Below are 19,896 nucleotides of genomic sequence, written 5' to 3'. Positions count from 1 at the left end.
CACTGTCCACATGTTTCACAAATAGAGTTTGAGGAGACGTCGTCAGAGTCTGTATGTTGCTTAAATTCTCCAAAACAGTGGGCGCTAAAGATCAGCGCACGGTAGGCCATTGCATCCAATGAGCTCGAGTTGAAAAAGTATAATGCTTACAGCACCTGGTATTCCCAGGCGGTCACCCATACAAGTACTAACCAGGCCCGACCCTGCTTTGCTTCCGAGATCAGACGAGATCGGGCGTTCCGAAGGTGGTGTGGCCATAAGCAATTATAGACTTGACCATTTTAGCTTTTATACAGGAGGAGGACGTAAGGAGTGAGAGCGCTGCCGTGGCCAGAGACGGGACTTGTACAGAAACAATGATTAGATCCATAATGAATGAATGAATACGTTATTCCAGACTCAGAGTTACATATTTGAACGCAATGCATTACACTGCTTGGGCGTCATCGTTTGCGTGATCTTTTGAAGAAACGTAGCGTTGCAAAACCTGGGATGGACTAAGGTGGACCGCCGTCATTGCAGCTCTCTGCTACGCCCTACACTGTCCACATGTTTCACAAAAAGAGTTTGAGGAGACGTCGTCAGAGTCTGTATGTTGCTTAAATTCTCCAAAACAGTGGGCGCTAAAGATCAGCGCACGGTAGGCCATTGCATCCAATGAGCTTGAGTTGAAAAAGTATATTGCTTACAGCACCTGGTATTCCCAGGCGGTCACCCATCCAAGTACTAACCAGGCCTGACCCTGCTTAGCTTCCGAGATCAGACGAAATCGGGCGTGCCTAAGGTGGTATGGCCGTAAGCAATTATAGACTTGACCATATTAGCTTTTATACAGGAGGAGGACGTAAGGAGTGAGAGCGCTGCCGTGGCCAGAGACGGGACTTGTACAGAAACAATGAGTAGATCCATAATGAATGAATGAATACGTTATTCCAGACTCAGAGTTACATATTTGAACGCAATGCATTACACTGCTTGGGTGTCATCGTTTGCGTGATCTTTTGAAGAAACGTAGCGTTGCAAAACCTGGGATGGACTAAGGTGGACCGCCGTCATTGCAGCTCTCTGCTACGTCACTACACTGTCCACATGTTTCACAAATAGAGTTTGAGGAGACGTCGTCAGAGTCTGTATGTTGCTTAAATTCTCCAAAACAGTGGGCGCTAAAGATCAGCGCACGGTAGGCCATTGCATCCAATGAGCTCGAGTTGAAAAAGTATATTGCTTACAGCACCTGGTATTCCCAGGCGGTCACCCATCCAAGTACTAACCAGGCCCGTCCCTGCTTAGCTTCCGAGATCAGACGAGATCGGGCGTGCCTAAGGTGGTATGGCCGTAAGCCATTATAGACTTGACCATATTAGCTTTTATACAGGAGGAGTGAGAGCGCTGCCGTGGCCAGAGACGGGACTTGTACAGAAACAATGATTAGATCCATAATGAATGAATGAATACGTTATTCCATACTCAGAGTTACATAATTGAACGCAATGCATAAAAACTGCTTGGGGGTCATCGTTTGCGTGATCTTTTGAAGAAACGTAGCGTTGCAAAACCTGGGATGGACTAAGGTGGACCGCCGTCATTGCAGCTCTCTGCTACGTCACTACACTGTCCACATGTTTCACAAATAGAGTTTGAGGAGACGTCGTCAGAGTCTGTATGTTGCTTAAATTCTCCAAAACAGTGGGCGCTAAAGATCAGCGCACGGTAGGCCATTGCATCCAATGAGCTCGAGTTGAAAAAGTATAATGCTTACAGCACCTGGTATTCCCAGGCGGTCACCCATACAAGTACTAACCAGGCCCGACCCTGCTTGGCTTCCGAGATCAGACGTGCCTAAGGTGGTATGGCCGTAAACATTTATAGACTTGACCATATTAGCTTTTATTCAGGGGGAGGACGTAAGGAGTGAGAGCGCTGCCGTGGCCAGAGACGGGACTTGTACAGAAACAATGATTAGATCCATAATGAATGAATGAATACGTTATTCCAGACTCAGAGTTACATATTTGAACGCAATGCATTACACTGCTTGGGCGTCATCGTTTGCGTGATCTTTTGAAGATGCGTAGCGTTGCAAAACCTGGGACCGACTAAGGTGGACCGCCGTCATTGCAGCTCTCTGCTACGTCACTACACTGTCCACATGTTTCACAAATAGAGTTTGAGGAGACGTCGTCAGAGTCTGTATGTTGCTTAAATTCTCCAAAACAGTGGGCGCTAAAGATCAGCGCACGGTAGGCCATTGCATCCAATGAGCTCGAGTTGAAAAAGTATAATGCTTACAGCACCTGGTATTCCCAGGCGGTCACCCATCCAAGTACTAACCAGGCCCGACCCTGCTTAGCTTCCGAGATCAGACGAGATCAGGCGTGCCTAAAGTGGTATGGCCGTAAGCATTTATAGACTTGACCATATTAGCTTTTATACAGGGGGAAGACGTAAGGAGTGAGAGCGCTGCCGTGGCCAGAGACGGGACTTGTACAGAAACAATGATTAGATCCATAAGGAAGGAATGAATACGTTATTCCAGACTCAGAGTTACATATTTGAACGCAATGCATTACACTGCTTTGGCGTCATCGTTTGCGTGATCTTTTGAAGAAACGTGGCGTTGCAAAACCTGGGATGGACTAAGGTGGACCGCCGTCATTGCAGCTCTCTGCTACGTCACTACACTGTCCACATGTATCACAAATAGAGTTTGAGGAGACGTCGTCAGAGTCTGTATGTTGCTTAAATTCTCCAAAACAGTGGGCGCTAAAGATCGGCGCACGGTAGGCCATTGCATCCAATGAGCTTGAGTTGAAATAGTATAATGCTTACAGCACCTGGTATTCCCAGGCGGTCACCCATCCAAGTACTAACCAGGCCCGACCCTGCTTAGCTTCCGAGATCAGACGAGATCTGGCGTGCCTAAGGTGGTATGGCCGTAAGCATTTATAGACTTGACCATATTAGCTTTTATACAGGGGGAGGACGGAAGGAGTGAGAGCGCTGCCGTGGCCAGAGACGGGACTTGTACAGAAACAATGATTAGATCTATAATGAATGAATGAATACGTTATTCCAGACTCAGAATTACATATTTGAACGCAATGCATTACACTGCTTGGGCGTCATCGTTTGCGTGATCTTTTGAAGAAACGTAGCGTTGCAAAACCTGGGATGGACTAAGGTGGACCGCCGTCATTGCAGCTCTCTGCTACGTCACTACACTGTCCACATGTTTCACAAATAGAGTTTGAGGAGACGTCGTCAGAGTCTGTTTGTTTCTTAAATTCTCCAAAACAGTGGGCGCTAAAGATCAGCGCACGGTAGGCCATTGCATCCAATGAGCTCGAGTTGAAAAAGTATATTGCTTACAGCACCTGGTATTCCCAGGCGGTCACCCATCCAAGTACTAACCAGGCCCGTCCCTGCTTAGCTTCCGAGATCAGACGAGATCGGGCGTGCCTTTTTTTTTTTAATCTTTTTTTATTATTTTCCAGTTCACACATTTACAGCAACCGATAACAGAGTATTATTTACATACATCATCTCTGAGAAAAAAAACTTTTACACACCCAACTTAATCCCCTTCCCTTATCCTTCCCACATCACTTAATCCTAATGAAGACAGCACAAATGTTGCGCCAAATCAGAAAATACAGATCAATCTGCATGCCCCAGTCTTTTCACCAGTTAAACAAAATCTCCCCTCCCTCCCCTTCAAAGACTAATTTACTCCCACTCAAAAAGAAATGTTCCGCCTTCTCCCCTCCATACTTATACATTAAGTTCACATCTCTTTTCATTATTGATTTAAACAACATTTTTATTTTCACTTTCCGCCCCTCAAAGTGTGCGTAGTTCCTCCTGCAGACGACCGCGAGTCTGGCATGACTCAAAACAAAATTCATTAAACAAAAATTAACGTCTATTCTTTTTTCAAACGTGCCAAACAAAAACAATGTCCTCCACCCTCCCTCCAAGTCCAACTCAGCAGCCCAGTTATCTTTCAACAGTTCTTTCAAAAACTCAAAGAAATCAACTAACTCCCCACAGTCCAAAAAATAATGTAAAAAGCTCTCATGACCACTTTTGCAAACATCACACATCACATTTACATCATTATTAATCTTATTTAGCACCACGTTTGTGTAAATCCTATTGTGTCTGATCAAGAAATCGTTGTTCTCACACTCTATACTATTATACCTTATCCCCATATTTGACCATATTTTCTTTACATTCAAACCCACAAACACTCTGCTCCACACTTTCTCAGCTGCCGGCTCCTTCATCACATCCACTATCAACCATCTGTATACTTTCTTCACACTCATTTCTCCCATTTTAATCTTTTTCCCATTCTCCATCACATATAGCTCAGGCATACTTGTCTCTCCCTTCACCACACATTCACTTTGTATGATCCTGGCCCACTCTAAGGGTATACTGGTTTTAATCTTTTCATATATTTTATTTATTTTCTCTCTATTATCCATCCCCTCCAGGTCACATACCTGATCATATATGCAATTATTTCTTAAGAATCCTGGGATGACCTCATAAATGATGTCCTTTATTTGTCTAATCCCTCCTTCTATGAATTTTGGCTCATATAATGTTTTGCCATTGTGTTTAATTTTTTCGTTTAAAAACAGGGGCAGTTTTACCAACGGTAGTATCCTCTCACATTCATATTGCATCTTAGGTAAGAATTTCCTCCAGGCTTCAAAGACCTCCCTATAAAATTCTGGTATGGTTATCGTCATTGACTGTTTTAGGCCCATGTACCACACATACTGTCCTATGCCACCCACATCATTCATATATTTCTCCTTAAAATCCTTCCACCCATATTTATATCCTCCCACAATATATTTCTTCACCGTTTTAATCCTTAATGCTGTCTTTTTTGTTTCTATATCTAATAAATTCAGCCCTCCTTCACACCTTTTTCCCACCAGTGTCCCATGTGCAATCTTAACTCCTTTCCCCTCCCATATAAAATCACACACAATTTTGTTAAGGTCGTTCTTAACCCATATTGGCATTTCTAATACAGACAACACATACACATAGCCTGATAGTAGCAAACTATTAACCACTGTAACCTTTCCCTTTAACCTGAGCTTCCTTGCCTTCCACCTCCCACATACAGTTTTTATTTTGTTGATAACTCCTGTCCATGTTGTCTCAGTTGCCTCTTTAGTTTCAACACCTAAATATATGCCCAACACTTTAATATACCTATCCTGCACCCTTAAACCTACTCCCTCTCTCTCTATGTTACCTATATACATTATTTCTGATTTTTCTTTATTTATTCTAGCGCCCGACGCTCTCCCATATATCTCTGCCAATTCTAGCACCCTTTTCACACTGTTCCCATCCCTCACCGTTATTGTTGTGTCGTCTGCATATTGATTTATTGTATGTATGCTCCCAGATGATAGTTGTATGCCCTGAACTCTTGCGTCGTTTTTAATTAGTAAGGCCAGGGGCTCTGCCGAAATGGCATAGAGCAACGCCGATAGGGGACATCCCTGCCTTATCGATCTCCCAAGACAAAATCTGTCAGTCAGCACTCCATTTACTTTGACACAGCTCCTTGCACCCTCGTACAACCTCCTGACCCACCCCACTAATCTCTCTCCAAATCCAAATCTCACCAGTAATCTAAATAAAAACTCATGCTCCACCCTATCAAATGCTTTATTCCAATCTATAGCTAACACTATTCCCCCTGTTCCGTCTCTCTTCATGAATTCTATTGTATCCCTAACTGTCGCTATTGTGTCAGCTATATCCCTACCTGGTATACTGTAACTTTGAGATGTTTTGATTATATCCCCTATCACTCGTTTTATTCTGTTAGCCAACACCTTGGCCAGAATTTTGTAATCTACATTTAGCAGACTTATAGGCCTATAATTCTGCAAGTCTAGTTTACTTCCTTTCTTCTTAAAAACTAAGGTAATCACACCTTCTACCATCCTACCCTGCACTATCCCTGTTTTCTCAGTCTCCCTGAATACCTCTACTAAAATTGATGCCATCTGCTCCTTATATACTTTATAAAATTCAATCCCTATCCCATCACTCCCAGGACTCTTCCCGCTTTTCAGCCCCTCTATCGCCTCCATCACCTCCATCCTACTTATCTCTCTGTCACACCATTTACTATCGTCCACACTCAGCTTGCTTTCGACACTATCCAGTACCTCCACTATACTGTCCTCCTCTAATCCACCTCTCTGATATAACTCCCCATAAAACTCTTGCACCCTCTCCAGTATGGCCACATAGTCTGCTACTACCTCCCCCTCCTTTTTCCTGATTTCGTGTATATATGTCCTGCTTTGTTTGCTTTTTTCTAGGCCCAGAAAATACGCTGTGCACCTTTCTCCCTCCAGCGCATATTTAGCTTTGCTCCGTAAAATTGCTCCTCTACATTTCTCTGCCTCATATCTCTGAAGTTCCATCTTTACCTCTATATAATTCTCCATGCTGTAACCTTCTTCATTCTCTGCTTTACTCAGCTCTACCCTCAGTCTTTCCCTCAACTCCTTCTCTTTCTTCATCATTTTCACTTTTCTTTTCTTACTGTACCAAATGCTTATTGATTTAATCTTATTCTTCACTTTCTCCCATATCTCCCCAATCTGAGTATCTGCCCTATTCTCTTCAACATATTCTTTAATTTTCTCATTCTCCATATCTAATAACTCCCTAATCTGTTGTTTATATTCATCCTCTTCAATATAACCTGCATTCAAAATCCACATCCCTCCCCCTATCTCCTCTCTCCCTACTTTAATTCTGAATCTCACCCCGTCGTGGTCACTCAGTGCATTTATTTCATGTCTTATTCTGTCTACATGTTTTATGTTCTCTCCCTGTGTTAAAACCAAATCTATCCTGCTTTGTTTCAGTACACCATCCCTCATTTGTCTCCTGGTGAATTCCCTCCTCTCTGGATTCTCATTTCTCCACACATCTACTAAATTCTTGTCCTTCATCATGTCTAACAAGCTCTCCCTCGACTTTTCCCATCTGAACACTACACCTTGCCCTATATCTAACCTGCTACATTTAGTATTAAAATCCCCTACTATTATACATCTCCCAATCACTAGCCCTTTCAGCTCCTCTATTATAATTCTTTTATCTATTTCTATATTCGGAACATATATATTAATTAGTCTAAACAACACATTTTGATACTTAAACTCTATGACTATTATCCTCCCTGTCCTATCTTTATATATCTCTTTTATCTCATCTACCCTATGTTTTTTAATCATTATAGCCACCCCTCTTGCGTTCTTAGCCCCGTTATTATAATAAATCTCCCCCCCCCACACCTCCTTTACCTCTATAACTTTTACGTCATCCCAATTTGTCTCCTGTATGCATAGGATGTCACTTCTATATATATTTAAAAGTGACCTCAGTTTGCCTCTGTCCCTTAAACCATTCACATTAACAGAAGTTACTGTGGTCATGAGAGCTAAAAGAAAGAAAATATTTAAACCAAAAACCAAAGCAAGACTCACATGCCAGACCGCGGTCCTTTACTTCTCACTCCCCGTGTCTTCTCCTCCTCAGCTTTCCTTTTGGCGGCCAGTTCTTTTGTCTTCTTCCCTCCTTTTCGTCCTCTGCCCTCCTGTCTTTGCTCCTCATCTATTTTTTCCACCGGTTGTTCTGCTCTCCCTCGTTCATCGTCTGTATCCTCCGCCACATCATCGTCCTCCGCTTTTCCCCCCTGCTCCATCATCTGTTCGTCACCGTCCTTCTCAGCACTGTCGCCGCTGTCAGATCTATACCGCCATTCCAGTTCTTTTTCCGCTTCCTCGTTCTCACCTCCCGTCTCCTCTTCAGCTCCCCTTCCGTCATCGCTCTCTCCGTCTTTATCCTCCATTTGTTCTCCTCTCTCCTCCTCTCTCGCCGCTGCGTTCCGTTCCTCACACTCCCGCGCATAATGCCCTGTCTTCTGGCACCTGAAGCACTTGAAATCAGGGCACTCCCTGAAGATGTGTCCTGGCTTGATGCAGAGTCGGCACACCCGCACCTGTCGATCATGTATCACTCTAAAGTACTCCGCTCCTCTCAGTGTCTCTAACTTGGTTGAGTACGGGAGTGATCGTACCTGCTCATTAAAGCGGACTTTTAAAAATCTTGTCCCGTCCGCAATCTCCGTCCCCGGCCACTTGCGCCGTTTGATGACAGATATTGGCCGCACACCCCACTCCTCCAGCCTTGCCAGTATTGTTGCATCTTCCATGTAAACAGGCAAGTTAATAAATGACACCACCATGTCACTGTTCACAATCTCCCTGCCATGCACTAAGGCTCCTTTTACACGCACGCCATCCAGGAGCTTGCGCTTTCCCACCTCATCCTTCATGGTGATTTCATAGTTTTTTTCCCCTCTCACACGGCATCCGCTCACCACTCCACATTGCACTGCTACTTCCCGCAGAATATCCATCATGGAAATCACCGCTGTTCCCTCCACCTCAACGTCCACTGTCAGCTCTTTCCCGTACTCTTTCTGCCGTCCTTCTCCCGTTTCTGGCCGATTCTCAATCCCGTTCCTTCCCTCTTCCTCCAGTGCTCCAACTCCACTGCTAGGCATTGTCTGCTCCGGTCCTTTGTCTGCTGCCATGTGGTCCATCCGTCAAATGAAAGCCTCCCCAAACAGCAAAAAAAGCTGTGGGGAGATTTAGAACTATAATTAAATTACGATTTTGTCAAAAGAATATAATCTACAAATCAACAAGAAGAAAAAAACACCAGGCTGCTGTATCAGCCTACTCTGCCAACAAACTTTTTCCTGCTTCCTTCACTTCCTGCTTTGCGCACCTGAACGAGATCAGACGAGATCGGGCGTGCCTAAGGTGGTATGGCGGTAAGCAATTATAGACTTGACCATATTAGCTTTTATACAGGAGGAGTGAGAGCGCTGCCGTGGCCAAAGACGGGACTAGTACAGAAACAATGATTAGATCCATATTGAATGAATGAATACGGTATTCCAGACTCAGAGTTACATATTTGAACGCAATGCATTACACTGCTTGGGCGTCATTGTTTGCGTGATCTTTTGAAGAAACGTAGCGTTGCAAAACCTGGGATGGACTAAGGTGGACCGCCGTCATTGCAGCTCTCTGCTACGTCACTACACTGTCCAGATGTTTCACAAATAGAGTTTGAGGAGACGTCGGCAGTGTCTGTATGTTGCTTAAATTCTCCAAAACAGTGGGCGCTAAAGATCAGCGCACGGTAGGCCATTGCATCCAATGAGCTCGAGTTGAAAAAGTATATTGCTTACAGCACCTGGTATTCCCAGGCGGTCACCCATCCAAGTACTAACCAGGCCCGACCCTGCTTAGCTTCCGAGATCAGACGAAATCGGGCGTGCCTAAGGTGGTATGGCCGTAAGCAATTATAGACTTGACCATATTAGCTTTTATACAGGAGGAGGACGTAAGGAGTGAGAGCGCTGCCGTGGCCAGAGACGGGACTTGTACAGAAACAATGAGTAGATCCATAATGAATGAATGAATACGTTATTCCAGACTCAGAGTTACATATTTGAACGCAATGCATTACACTGCTTGGGTGTCATCGTTTGCGTGATCTTTTGAAGAAACGTAGCGTTGCAAAACCTGGGATGGACTAAGGTGGACCGCCGTCATTGCAGCTCTCTGCTACGTCACTACACTGTCCACATGTTTCACAAATAGAGTTTGAGGAGACGTCGTCAGAGTCTGTATGTTGCTTAAATTCTCCAAAACAGTGGGCGCTAAAGATCAGCGCACGGTAGGCCATTGCATCCAATGAGCTCGAGTTGAAAAAGTATATTGCTTACAGCACCTGGTATTCCCAGGCGGTCACCCATCCAAGTACTAACCAGGCCCGTCCCTGCTTAGCTTCCGAGATCAGACGAGATCGGCCGTGCCTAAGGTGGTATGGCCGTAAGCAATTATAGTCTTGACCATATTAGCTTTTATACAGGAGGAGGACGTAAGGAGTGAGAGCGCTGCCGTGGCCAGAGACGGGACTTGTACAGAAACAATGATTAGATCCATAATGAATGAATGAATACGTTATTCCAGACTCAGTTACATATTTGAACGCAATGCATTACACTGCTTGGGCGTCATCGTTTGCGTGATCTTTTGAAGAAACGTAGCGTTGCAAAACCTGGGATGGACTCAGGTGGACCGCCGTCATTGCAGCTCTCTGCTACGTCACTACACTGTCCACATGTTTCACAAATAGAGTTTGAGGAGACGTCGTCAGAGTCTGTATGTTGCTTAAATTCTCCAAAACAGTGGGCGCTAAAGATCAGCGCACGGTAGGCCATTGCATCCAATGAGCTCGAGTTGAAAAAGTATAATGCTTACAGCACCTGGTATTCCCAGGCGGTCACCCGTCCAAGTACTAACCAGGCCTGACCCTGCTTAGCTTCCGAGATCAGACGAGATCGGGCGTGCCTAAGGTGGTATGGCCAAAAGCATTTATAGACTTGACCATATTAGCTTTTATACAGGGGGAGGACGTAAGGAGTGAGAGCGCTGCCGTGGCCAGAGACGGGACTTGTACAGAAACAATGATTAGATCCATAAGGAAGGAATGAATACGTTATTCCAGACTCAGAGTTACATATTTGAACGCAATGCATTACACTGCTTTGGCGTCATCGTTTGCGTGATCTTTTGAAGAAACGTGGCGTTGCAAAACCTGGGATGGACTAAGGTGGACCGCCGTCATTGCAGCTCTCTGCTACGTCACTACACTGTCCACATGTTTCACAAATAGAGTTTGAGGAGATGTCGTCAGAGTCTGTATGTTGCTTAAATTCTCCAAAACAGTGGGCGCTAAAGATCAGCGCACGGTAGGCCATTGCATCCAATGAGCTCGAGTTGAAAAAGTATAATGCTTACAGCACCTGGTATTCCCAGGCGGTCACCCATCCAAGTACTAACCAGGCCCGTCCCTGCTTAGCTTCCGAGATCAGACGAGATCGGGCGTGCCTAAGGTGGTATGGCCGTAAGCCATTATAGACTTGACCATATTAGCTTTTATACAGGAGGAGTGAGAGCGCTGCCGTGGCCAGAGACGGGACTTGTACAGAAACAATGATTAGATCCATAATGAATGAATGAATACGTTATTCCATACTCAGAGTTACATAATTGAACGCAATGCATAAAAACTGCTTGGGGGTCATCGTTTGCGTGATCTTTTGAAGAAACGTAGCGTTGCAAAACCTGGGATGGACTAAGGTGGACCGCCGTCATTGCAGCTCTCTGCTACGTCACTACACTGTCCACATGTTTCACAAATAGAGTTTGAGGAGACGTCGTCAGAGTCTGTATGTTGCTTAAATTCTCCAAAACAGTGGGCGCTAAAGATCAGCGCACGGTAGGCCATTGCATCCAATGAGCTCGAGTTGAAAAAGTATAATGCTTACAGCACCTGGTATTCCCAGGCGGTCACCCATACAAGTACTAACCAGGCCCGACCCTGCTTTGCTTCCGAGATCAGACGAGATCGGGCGTTCCGAAGGTGGTGTGGCCATAAGCAATTATAGACTTGACCATTTTAGCTTTTATACAGGAGGAGGACGTAAGGAGTGAGAGCGCTGCCGTGGCCAGAGACGGGACTTGTACAGAAACAATGATTAGATCCATAATGAATGAATGAATACGTTATTCCAGACTCAGAGTTACATATTTGAACGCAATGCATTACACTGCTTGGGCGTCATCGTTTGCGTGATCTTTTGAAGAAACGTAGCGTTGCAAAACCTGGGATGGACTAAGGTGGACCGCCGTCATTGCAGCTCTCTGCTACGTCACTACACTGTCCACATGTTTCACAAAAAAAGTTTGAGGAGACGTCGTCAGAGTCTGTATGTTGCTTAAATTCTCCAAAACAGTGGGCGCTTTAGATCAGCGCACGGTAGGCCATTGCATCCAATGAGCTCGAGTTGAAAAAGTATATTGCTTACAGCACCTGGTATTCCCAGGCGGTCACCCATCCAAGTACTAACCAGGCCCGACCCTGCTTAGCTTCCAAGATCAGACGAAATCGGGTGTGCCTTTTTTTTTAAATCTTTTTATTGTTTTCAATTTTTTTACAATTTCCCGTCACTACTTACAGCAACCTGGCCTTCCGAGGAGGTCTCCCATCCAAGTACTAACCAGGCCCGACCCTGCTTAGCTTCCGAGATCAGACGAGATCGGGCGTGCCTAAGGTGGTATGGCCGTAAGCAATTATAGACTTGACCATATTAGCTTTTATACAGGGGGAGGACGGAAGGAGTGAGAGCGCTGCCGTGGCCAGAGACGGGACTTGTACAGAAACAATGATTAGATCTATAATGAATGAATGAATACGTTATTCCAGACTCAGAATTACATATTTGAACGCAATGCATTACACTGCTTGGGCGTCATCGTTTGCGTGATCTTTTGAAGAAACGTAGCGTTGCAAAACCTGGGATGGACTAAGGTGGACCGCCGTCATTGCAGCTCTCTGCTACGTCACTACACTGTCCACATGTTTCACAAATAGAGTTTGAGGAGACGTCGTCAGAGTCTGTTTGTTTCTTAAATTCTCCAAAACAGTGGGCGCTAAAGATCAGCGCACGGTAGGCCATTGCATCCAATGAGCTCGAGTTGAAAAAGTATAATGCTTACAGCACCTGGTATTCCCAGGCGGTCACCCATCCAAGTACTAACCAGGCCCGACCCTGCTTAGCTTCCGAGATCAAACGAGATCGGGCGTGCCTATGGTGGCATGGCCGTAAGCATTTATAGACTTGACCATATTAGCTTTTATTCAGGGGGAGGACGTAAGGAGTGAGAGCGCTGCCGTGGCCAGAGACGGGACTTGTACAGAAACAATGATTAGATCCATAATGAATGAATGAATACATTATTCCAGACTCAGAGTTACATATTTGAACGCAATGCATTACACTGCTTTGGCGTCATCGTTTGCGTGATCTTTTGAAGAAACGTGGCGTTGCAAAACCTGGGATGGACTAAGGTGGACCGCCGTCATTGCAGCTCTCTGCTACGTCACTACACTGTCCACATGTTTCACAAATAGAGTTTGAGGAGACGTCGTCAGAGTCTGTATGTTGCTTAAATTCTCCAAAACAGTGGGCGCTAAAGATCAGCGCACGGTAGGCCATTGCATCCAATGAGCTCGAGTTGAAAAAGTATAATGCTTACAGCACCTGGTATTCCCAGGCGGTCACCCATCCAAGTACTAACCAGGCCCGACCCTGCTTAGCTTCCGAGATCAGACGAGATCGGGCGTGCCTAAGGTGGTATGGCCGTAAGCATTTATAGACTTGACCATATTAGCTTTTATACAGGGGGAGGACGTAAGGAGTGAGAGCGCTGCCGTGGCCAGAGACGGGACTTGTACAGAAACAATGATTAGATCCATAATGAATGAATGAATACGTTATTCCAGACTCAGAGTTACATATTTGAACGCAATGCATTACACTGCTTTGGCGTCATCGTTTGCGTGATCTTTTGAAGAAACGTGGCGTTGCAAAACCTGGGATGGACTAAGGTGGACCGCCGTCATTGCAGCTCTCTGCTACGTCACTACACTGTCCACATGTTTCACAAATAGAGTTTGAGGAGACGTCGTCAGAGTCTGTATGTTGCTTAAATTCTCCAAAACAGTGGGCGCTAAAGATCAGCGCACGGTAGGCCATTGCATCCAATGAGCTCGAGTTGAAAAAGTATAATGCTTACAGCACCTGGTATTCCCAGGCGGTCACCCATCCAAGTACTAACCAGGCCCGACCCTGCTTAGCTTCCGAGATCAGACTAGATCTGGCGTGCCTAAGGTGGTATGGCCGTAACCATTTATAGACTTGGCCATATTAGCTTTTATACAGGGGGAAGACGTAAGGAGTGAGAGCGCTGCCGTGGCCAGAGACGGGACTTGTACAGAAACAATGATTAGATCCATAAGGAAGGAATGAATACGTTATTCCAGACTCAGAGTTACATATTTGAACGCAATGCATTACACTGCTTTGGCGTCATCGTTTGCGTGATCTTTTGAAGAAACGTAGCGTTGCAAAACCTGGGATGGACTACGGTGGACCGCCGTCATTGCAGCTCTCTGCTACGTCACTACACTGTCCACATGTTTCACAAATAGAGTTTGAGGAGACGTCGTCAGAGACTGTATGTTGCTTAAATTCTCCAAAACAGTGGGCGCTAAAGATCAGCGCACGGTAGGCCATTGCATCCAATGAGCTCGAGTTGAAATAGTATAATGCTTACAGCACCTGGTATTCCCAGGCGGTCACCCATCCAAGTACTAACCAGGCCCGACCCTGCTTAGCTTCCGAGATCAGACGAGATCGGGCGTGCCTAAGGTGGTATGGCCGTAAGCATTTATAGACTTGACCATATTAGCTTTTATACAGGGGGAGGACGTAAGGAGTGAGAGCGCTGCCGTGGCCAGAGACGGGACTTGTACAGAAACAATGATTAGATCCATAATGAATGAATGAATACGTTATTCCAGACTCAGAGTTACATATTTGAACGCAATGCATTACACTGCTTTGGCGTCATCGTTTGCGTGATCTTTTGAAGAAACTGTAGCGTTGCAAAACCTGGGATGGACTAAGGTGGACCGCCGTCATTGCAGCTCTCTGCTACGTCACTACACTGTCCACATGTTTCACAAATAGAGTTTGAGGAGACGTCGTCAGAGTCTGTATGTTGCTTAAATTCTCCAAAACAGTGGGCGCTAAAGATCAGCGCACGGTAGGCCATTGCATCCAATGAGCTCGAGTTGAAAAAGTATAATGCTTACAGCACCTGGTATTCCCAGGCGGTCACCCATCCAAGTACTAACCAGGCCCGACCCTGCTTAGCTTCCGAGATCAGACGAGATCGGGCGTGCCTAAGGTGGTATGGCCGTAAGCAATTATAGACTTGACCATATTAGCTTTTATACAGGGGGAGGACGTAAGGAGTGAGAGCGCTGCCGTGGCCAGAGACGGGACTTGTACAGAAACAATGATTAGATCCATAATGAATGAATGAATACGTTATTCCAGACTCAGAGTTACATATTTGAACGCAATGCATTACACTGCTTGGGCGTCATCGTTTGCGTGATCTTTTGAAGAAACGTAGCGTTGCAAAACCTGGGATGGACTAAGGTGGACCGCCGTCATTGCAGCTCTCTGCTACGTCACTACACTGTCCACATGTTTCACAAATAGAGTTTGAGGAGACGTCGTCAGAGTCTGTATGTTGCTTAAATTCTCCAAAACAGTGGGCGCTAAAGATCAGCGCACGGTAGGCCATTGCATCCAATGAGCTCGAGTTGAAAAAGTATAATGCTTACAGCACCTGGTATTCCCAGGCGGTCACCCATCCAAGTACTAACCAGGCCCGACCCTGCTTAGCTTCCGAGATCAGACGAGATCGGGCGTGCCTAAGGTGGTATGGCCGTAAGCATTTATAGACTTGACCATATTAGCTTTTATACAGGGGGAGGACGTAAGGAGTGAGAGCGCTGCCGTGGCCAGAGACGGGACTTGTACAGAAACAATGATTAGATCCATAATGAATGAATGAATACGTTATTCCAGACTCAGAGTTACATATTTGAACGCAATGCATTACACTGCTTTGGCGTCATCGTTTGCGTGATCTTTTGAAGAAACGTAGCGTTGCAAAACCTGGGATGGACTAAGGTGGACCGCCGTCATTGCAGCTCTCTGCTACGTCACTACACTGTCCACATGTTTCACAAATAGAGTTTGAGGAGACGTCGTCAGAGTCTGTATGTTGCTTAAATTCTCCAAAACAGTGGGCGCTAAAGATCAGCGCACGGTAGGCCATTGCATCCAATGAGCTTGAGTTGAAAAAGTATAATGCTTACAGCACCTGGTATTCCCAGGCGGTCACCCATCCAAGTACTAACCAGGCCCGACCCTGCTTAGCTTCCGAGATCAGACGAGATCGGGCGTGCCTAAGGTGGTATGGCCGTAAGCAATTATAGACTTGACCATATTAGCTTTTATACAGGGGAGGACGTAAGGAGTGAGAGCGCTGCCGTGGCCAGAGACGGGACTTGTACAGAAACAATGATTAGATCCATAATGAATGAATGAATACGTTATTCCAGACTCAGAGTTACATATTTGAACGCAATGCATTACACTGCTTGGGCGTCATCGTTTGCGTGATCTTTTGAAGAAACGTAGCGTTGCAAAACCTGGGATGGACTAAGGTGGACCGCCGTCATTGCAGCTCTCTGCTACGTCACTACACTGTCCACATGTTTCACAAAAAGAGTTTGAGGAGACGTCGTCAGAGTCTGTATGTTGCTTAAATTCTCCAAAACAGTGGGCGCTAAAGATCAGCGCACGGTAGGCCATTGCATCCAATGAGCTCGAGTTGAAAAAGTATAATGCTTACAGCACCTGGTATTCCCAGGCGGTCACCCATCCAAGTACTAACCAGGCCCGACCCTGCTTAGCTTCCGAGATCAGACGAGATCGGGCGTGCCTAAGGTGGTATGGCCGTAAGCAATTATAGACTTGACCATATTAGCTTTTATACAGGGGGAGGACGTAAGGAGTGAGAGCGCTGCCGTGGCCAGAGACGGGACTTGTACAGAAACAATGATTAGATCCATAATGAATGAATGAATACGTTATTCCAGACTCAGAGTTACATATTTGAACGCAATGCATTACACTGCTTGGGCGTCATCGTTTGCGTGATCTTTTGAAGAAACGTAGCGTTGCAAAACCTGGGATGGACTAAGGTGGACCGCCGTCATTGCAGCTCTCTGCTACGTCACTACACTGTCCACATGTTTCACAAATAGAGTTTGAGGAGACGTCGTCAGAGTCTGTATGTTGCTTAAATTCTCCAAAACAGTGGGCGCTAAAGATCAGCGCACGGTAGGCCATTGCATCCAATGAGCTCGAGTTGAAAAAGTATAATGCTTACAGCACCTGGTATTCCCAGGCGGTCACCCATCCAAGTACTAACCAGGCCCGACCCTGCTTAGCTTCCGAGATCAGACGAGATCGGACGTGCCTAAGGTGGTATGGCCGTAAGCATTTATAGACTTGACCATATTAGCTTTTATACAGGGGGAGGACGTAAGGAGTGAGAGCGCTGCCGTGGCCAGAGACGGGACTTGTACAGAAACAATGATTAGATCCATAATGAATGAATGAATACGTTATTCCAGACTCAGAGTTACATATTTGAACGCAATGCATTACACTGCTTGGGCGTCATCGTTTGCGTGATCTTTTGAAGAAACGTAGCGTTGCAAAACCTGGGATGGACTAAGGTGGACCGCCGTCATTGCAGCTCTCTGCTACGTCACTACACTGTCCACATGTTTCACAAATAGAGTTTGAGGAGACGTCGTCAGAGTCTGTATGTTGCTTAAATTCTCCAAAACAGTGGGCGCTAAAGATCAGCGCACGGTAGGCCATTGCATCCAATGAGCTCGAGTTGAAAAAGTATAATGCTTACAGCACCTGGTATTCCCAGGCGGTCACCCATCCAAGTACTAACCAGGCCCGACCCTGCTTAGCTTCCGAGATCAGACGAGATCGGGCGTGCCTATGGTGGTATGGCCGTAAGCATTTATAGACTTGACCATATTAGCTTTTATACAGGGGGAGGACGTAAGGAGTGAGAGCGCTGCCGTGGCCAGAGACGGGACTTGTACAGAAACAATGATTAGATCCATAATGAATGAATGAATACGTTATTCCAGACTCAGAGTTACATATTTGAACGCAATGCATTACACTGCTTTGGCGTCATCGTTTGCGTGATCTTTTGAAGAAACGTAGCGTTGCAAAACCTGGGATGGACTAAGGTGGACCGCCGTCATTGCAGCTCTCTGCTACGTCACTACACTGTCCACATGTTTCACAAATAGAGTTTGAGGAGACGTCGTCAGAGTCTGTATGTTGCTTAAATTCTCCAAAACAGTGGGCGCTAAAGATCAGCGCACGGTAGGCCATTGCATCCAATGAGCTCGAGTTGAAAAAGTATAATGCTTACAGCACCTGGTATTCCCAGGCGGTCACCCATCCAAGTACTAACCAGGCCCGACCCTGCTTAGCTTCCGAGATCAGACGAGATCGGGCGTGCCTAAGGTGGTATGGCCGTAAGCATTTATAGACTTGACCATATTAGCTTTTATACAGGGGGAGGACGTAAGGAGTGAGAGCGCTGCCGTGGCCAGAGACGGGACTTGTACAGAAACAATGATTAGATCCATAATGAATGAATGAATACGTTATTCCAGACTCAGAGTTACATATTTGAACGCAATGCATTACACTGCTTTGGCGTCATCGTTTGCGTGATCTTTTGAAGAAACGTAGCGTTGCAAAACCTGGGATGGACTAAGGTGGACCGCCGTCATTGCAGCTCTCTGCTACGTCACTACACTGTCCACATGTTTCACAAATAGAGTTTGAGGAGACGTCGTCAGAGTCTGTATGTTGCTTAAATTCTCCAAAACAGTGGGCGCTAAAGATCAGCGCACGGTAGGCCATTGCATCCAATGAGCTCGAGTTGAAATAGTATAATGCTTACAGCACCTGGTATTCCCAGGCGGTCACCCATCCAAGTACTAACCAGGCCCGACCCTGCTTAGCTTCCGAGATCAGACGAGATCGGGCGTGCCTAAGGTGGTATGGCCGTAAGCATTTATAGACTTGACCATATTAGCTTTTATACAGGGGGAGGACGTAAGGAGTGAGAGCGCTGCCGTGGCCAGAGACGGGACTTGTACAGAAACAATGATTAGATCCATAATGAATGAATGAATACGTTATTCCAGACTCAGAGTTACATATTTGAACGCAATGCATTACACTGCTTTGGCGTCATCGTTTGCGTGATCTTTTGAAGAAACGTAGCGTTGCAAAACCTGGGATTGACTAAGGTGGACCGCCGTCATTGCAGCTCTCTGCTACGTCACTACACTGTCCACATGTTTCACAAATAGAGTTTGAGGAGACGTCGTCAGAGTCTGTATGTTGCTTAAATTCTCCAAAACAGTGGGCGCTAAAGATCAGCGCACGGTAGGCCATTGCATCCAATGAGCTCGAGTTGAAAAAGTATAATGCTTACAGCACCTGGTATTCCCAGGCGGTCACCCATCCAAGTACTAACCAGGCCCGACCCTGCTTAGCTTCCGAGATCAGACGAGATCGGGCGTGCCTAAGGTGGTATGGCCGTAAGCAATTATAGACTTGACCATATTAGCTTTTATACAGGAGGAGGACGTAAGGAGTGAGAGCGCTGCCGTGGCCAGAGACGGGACTTGTACAGAAACAATGATTAGATCCATAATGAATGAATGAATACGTTATTCCAGACTCAGAGTTACATATTTGAACGCAATGCATTACACTGCTTGGGCGTCATCGTTTGCGTGATCTTTTGAAGAAACGTAGCGTTGCAAAACCTGGGATGGACTAAGGTGGACCGCCGTCATTGCAGCTCTCTGCTACGTCACTACACTGTCCACATGTTTCACAAATAGAGTTTGAGGAGACGTCGTCAGAGTCTGTATGTTGCTTAAATTCTCCAAAACAGTGGGCGCTAAAGATCAGCGCACGGTAGGCCATTGCATCCAATGAGCTCGAGTTGAAAAAGTATAATGCTTACAGCACCTGGTATTCCCAGGCGGTCACCCATCCAAGTACTAACCAGGCCCGACCCTGCTTAGCTTCCGAGATCAGACGAGATCGGGCGTGCCTAAGGTGGTATGGCCGTAAGCATTTATAGACTTGACCATATTAGCTTTTATACAGGGGGAGGACGTAAGGAGTGAGAG

General features: G+C 45.8%; 23 non-coding genes and 3 pseudogenes across 23 annotated transcripts; all 26 read right to left on the bottom strand.

Annotated features, from left to right (window-relative positions):
* Positions 1–143: 143 nt before the first annotated feature.
* On the bottom strand, positions 144–262 carry LOC115549753 (5S ribosomal RNA). The gene has a single exon (XR_003977863.1). It is a non-coding gene; the product is annotated as a 5S ribosomal RNA (ribosomal RNA).
* Positions 263–682: 420 nt separating this feature from the next.
* Positions 683–801, bottom strand: LOC115549749 (5S ribosomal RNA). Its single transcript, XR_003977859.1, has one exon. It is a non-coding gene; the product is annotated as a 5S ribosomal RNA (ribosomal RNA).
* A 421-nt stretch (positions 802–1,222) lies between these two features.
* Positions 1,223–1,341, bottom strand: LOC115549732 (5S ribosomal RNA). Its single transcript, XR_003977843.1, has one exon. It is a non-coding gene; the product is annotated as a 5S ribosomal RNA (ribosomal RNA).
* Positions 1,342–1,752: 411 nt separating this feature from the next.
* LOC115549696 (uncharacterized) lies at positions 1,753–1,861 on the bottom strand (annotated as a pseudogene).
* Positions 1,862–2,282: 421 nt separating this feature from the next.
* Positions 2,283–2,401, bottom strand: LOC115549739 (5S ribosomal RNA). The gene has a single exon (XR_003977850.1). It is a non-coding gene; the product is annotated as a 5S ribosomal RNA (ribosomal RNA).
* A 421-nt stretch (positions 2,402–2,822) lies between these two features.
* On the bottom strand, positions 2,823–2,941 carry LOC115549738 (5S ribosomal RNA). Its single transcript, XR_003977849.1, has one exon. It is a non-coding gene; the product is annotated as a 5S ribosomal RNA (ribosomal RNA).
* Positions 2,942–9,321: 6,380 nt separating this feature from the next.
* Positions 9,322–9,440, bottom strand: LOC115549735 (5S ribosomal RNA). Its single transcript, XR_003977846.1, has one exon. It is a non-coding gene; the product is annotated as a 5S ribosomal RNA (ribosomal RNA).
* Positions 9,441–9,861: 421 nt separating this feature from the next.
* On the bottom strand, positions 9,862–9,980 carry LOC115549743 (5S ribosomal RNA). The gene has a single exon (XR_003977854.1). It is a non-coding gene; the product is annotated as a 5S ribosomal RNA (ribosomal RNA).
* Positions 9,981–10,399: 419 nt separating this feature from the next.
* LOC115549761 (uncharacterized) lies at positions 10,400–10,518 on the bottom strand (annotated as a pseudogene).
* A 421-nt stretch (positions 10,519–10,939) lies between these two features.
* LOC115549731 (5S ribosomal RNA) lies at positions 10,940–11,058 on the bottom strand. Its single transcript, XR_003977842.1, has one exon. It is a non-coding gene; the product is annotated as a 5S ribosomal RNA (ribosomal RNA).
* A 411-nt stretch (positions 11,059–11,469) lies between these two features.
* On the bottom strand, positions 11,470–11,588 carry LOC115549752 (5S ribosomal RNA). Its single transcript, XR_003977862.1, has one exon. It is a non-coding gene; the product is annotated as a 5S ribosomal RNA (ribosomal RNA).
* Positions 11,589–12,159: 571 nt separating this feature from the next.
* On the bottom strand, positions 12,160–12,279 carry LOC115549751 (5S ribosomal RNA). The gene has a single exon (XR_003977861.1). It is a non-coding gene; the product is annotated as a 5S ribosomal RNA (ribosomal RNA).
* Positions 12,280–12,700: 421 nt separating this feature from the next.
* Positions 12,701–12,819, bottom strand: LOC115549741 (5S ribosomal RNA). Its single transcript, XR_003977852.1, has one exon. It is a non-coding gene; the product is annotated as a 5S ribosomal RNA (ribosomal RNA).
* Positions 12,820–13,240: 421 nt separating this feature from the next.
* Positions 13,241–13,359, bottom strand: LOC115549727 (5S ribosomal RNA). The gene has a single exon (XR_003977839.1). It is a non-coding gene; the product is annotated as a 5S ribosomal RNA (ribosomal RNA).
* A 421-nt stretch (positions 13,360–13,780) lies between these two features.
* LOC115549688 (uncharacterized) lies at positions 13,781–13,899 on the bottom strand (annotated as a pseudogene).
* Positions 13,900–14,320: 421 nt separating this feature from the next.
* LOC115549726 (5S ribosomal RNA) lies at positions 14,321–14,439 on the bottom strand. The gene has a single exon (XR_003977838.1). It is a non-coding gene; the product is annotated as a 5S ribosomal RNA (ribosomal RNA).
* Positions 14,440–14,861: 422 nt separating this feature from the next.
* Positions 14,862–14,980, bottom strand: LOC115549725 (5S ribosomal RNA). Its single transcript, XR_003977837.1, has one exon. It is a non-coding gene; the product is annotated as a 5S ribosomal RNA (ribosomal RNA).
* Positions 14,981–15,401: 421 nt separating this feature from the next.
* LOC115549724 (5S ribosomal RNA) lies at positions 15,402–15,520 on the bottom strand. The gene has a single exon (XR_003977836.1). It is a non-coding gene; the product is annotated as a 5S ribosomal RNA (ribosomal RNA).
* Positions 15,521–15,941: 421 nt separating this feature from the next.
* Positions 15,942–16,060, bottom strand: LOC115549723 (5S ribosomal RNA). Its single transcript, XR_003977835.1, has one exon. It is a non-coding gene; the product is annotated as a 5S ribosomal RNA (ribosomal RNA).
* A 420-nt stretch (positions 16,061–16,480) lies between these two features.
* On the bottom strand, positions 16,481–16,599 carry LOC115549722 (5S ribosomal RNA). Its single transcript, XR_003977834.1, has one exon. It is a non-coding gene; the product is annotated as a 5S ribosomal RNA (ribosomal RNA).
* A 421-nt stretch (positions 16,600–17,020) lies between these two features.
* Positions 17,021–17,139, bottom strand: LOC115549736 (5S ribosomal RNA). Its single transcript, XR_003977847.1, has one exon. It is a non-coding gene; the product is annotated as a 5S ribosomal RNA (ribosomal RNA).
* Positions 17,140–17,560: 421 nt separating this feature from the next.
* LOC115549734 (5S ribosomal RNA) lies at positions 17,561–17,679 on the bottom strand. Its single transcript, XR_003977845.1, has one exon. It is a non-coding gene; the product is annotated as a 5S ribosomal RNA (ribosomal RNA).
* A 421-nt stretch (positions 17,680–18,100) lies between these two features.
* LOC115549720 (5S ribosomal RNA) lies at positions 18,101–18,219 on the bottom strand. The gene has a single exon (XR_003977832.1). It is a non-coding gene; the product is annotated as a 5S ribosomal RNA (ribosomal RNA).
* A 421-nt stretch (positions 18,220–18,640) lies between these two features.
* Positions 18,641–18,759, bottom strand: LOC115549719 (5S ribosomal RNA). Its single transcript, XR_003977831.1, has one exon. It is a non-coding gene; the product is annotated as a 5S ribosomal RNA (ribosomal RNA).
* A 421-nt stretch (positions 18,760–19,180) lies between these two features.
* Positions 19,181–19,299, bottom strand: LOC115549718 (5S ribosomal RNA). The gene has a single exon (XR_003977830.1). It is a non-coding gene; the product is annotated as a 5S ribosomal RNA (ribosomal RNA).
* A 421-nt stretch (positions 19,300–19,720) lies between these two features.
* On the bottom strand, positions 19,721–19,839 carry LOC115549717 (5S ribosomal RNA). Its single transcript, XR_003977829.1, has one exon. It is a non-coding gene; the product is annotated as a 5S ribosomal RNA (ribosomal RNA).
* Positions 19,840–19,896: the final 57 nt, after the last annotated feature.

This window comes from Gadus morhua, chromosome 8 (assembly GCF_902167405.1).
Source record: "Gadus morhua chromosome 8, gadMor3.0, whole genome shotgun sequence".
Classification (NCBI taxonomy): Eukaryota; Metazoa; Chordata; class Actinopteri; order Gadiformes; family Gadidae; genus Gadus; species Gadus morhua.
Note: the sequence above shows the minus strand (reverse complement) of the source record. Positions and strands in the feature narration are given on the sequence as shown.